Below are 1,577 nucleotides of genomic sequence, written 5' to 3'. Positions count from 1 at the left end.
ACACCACATCCACATGTGCACCACGCCCAACGAGAACCCCAAACACTCACACAACCAACACCTCATCATGCCCAACCCAGACACGAAACCAGCCATGTTCGTGCCCCGGAAACACAAACACAAAAACAACAAGCACACACACGCACACAAGCACACACACACACACACACACACACACACACACACACACACAACACCAGACCACATGTAAATAAAAACAAAAAAGAGCAGAGCACCCCTTCAATGATGTGATTTGACGTTTGTTTTTGCTTTTGCAAAATAAAATAAAAAAGCACTCCTCCATTCGACCTCGAGCACCAGCACGTGACCGGAAATGAGCGGTCATATCGAAATATACACCGGACACGTGTCGAGGCTCGGGGTCTATCGTGCTTGATGAAGCCGGCTGTGAAGCCGGTGAAACGTTGCCTGAGACCGGGTCTGCTCTCGCTTTCTTGGTTTTTTGTTTTGCTCAAATTAGCAGAGTCAATGGAGTTTTTACTTTTGGTTGGAAGCACCTTCTTCTTCTTTAAAAATGTGTCATCCCAACCGCCCCAATCTTATTATATACTATATTGTTGCGGTTCTAGAAACCGCATCCCCCCCAACACCAGCAGCAGCCAACAAACAGTGGTCCCCAGTCAGTTATTTCATTAATGTACGTTCAGATAGTCCCTTCCTTCTTGTCTAGTGGGTCAAACAGACAGTGCGTTGTGTAAATCTCATAGTTAGGTCTGATTAACCCTCTGAACTTCATTCCTATTGTTTTTTTCTCTATTCCTGAGGTAAATCCAAGCAAGGGGTCCTCACGTGAGCCAGCAGGCGCTGCACTCAGGACCCATCTGTAGAAACCACAGCCGCGCCCTTCTCGTAAGAATGCATCCTCACAGAAGACCAAGTGCAGCAGCAGAAACCAACAATAAACACCAGCGCTGCACGGAGCGTGTGCCCCACAGCAACGACCCCCACCCACTGTTCAGGCCATCAGAGGCATAACCAACACACCAAATGCAAGCATATAGTATGCATGCGGTGCACTCTTCTTCAATCCAAATCTCCATTAATAAATATATCCAATCCTTTCCCTCAATTCCCTGACACAAATCAGGGCTGGCAGCGTGCACCCCACCACCTCTGATAACCGCGAACACGATGCTCGATGGCGGGCGGACCCGTGCGCTGACCACGTGTACAATGGCGGACCCGTGCGCTGACCAGGTGTACAATGGTGGACCCGTGCGCTGACCACTTGTAAAATGGCGGACCCGCGCGCACTGTATGGGGCATGCTCGATGGCGGGCGGACCCGCGCGCTGACCGCATCTACAATGGCGGACTCGCGCGCAGCCCATGATACTTTATCATCGTACGGAACGGGGCACGAATAACACACATCTTTGGTCGGGTCTGCGCATGGGGTAACGATAACGTCTTACCGTCGGTCTTCGCTCACCCCGACGGCCACAAATGTCTCCCACAGATGGCAGACATCCTCCCGCACCTCCGCTTCGATGCAGCTGTTACCAGGCAGAGGTATGCTGTGTGGCCGGATCACTCAGACCACGTGGCACACCACGG

This window comes from Eptatretus burgeri, chromosome 11, assembly GCF_056783735.1.
Source record: "Eptatretus burgeri isolate ZD-2024b chromosome 11, Ebu_testis_v1, whole genome shotgun sequence".
Classification (NCBI taxonomy): Eukaryota; Metazoa; Chordata; class Myxini; order Myxiniformes; family Myxinidae; genus Eptatretus; species Eptatretus burgeri.
This window is presented reverse-complemented; position numbering follows the sequence as displayed.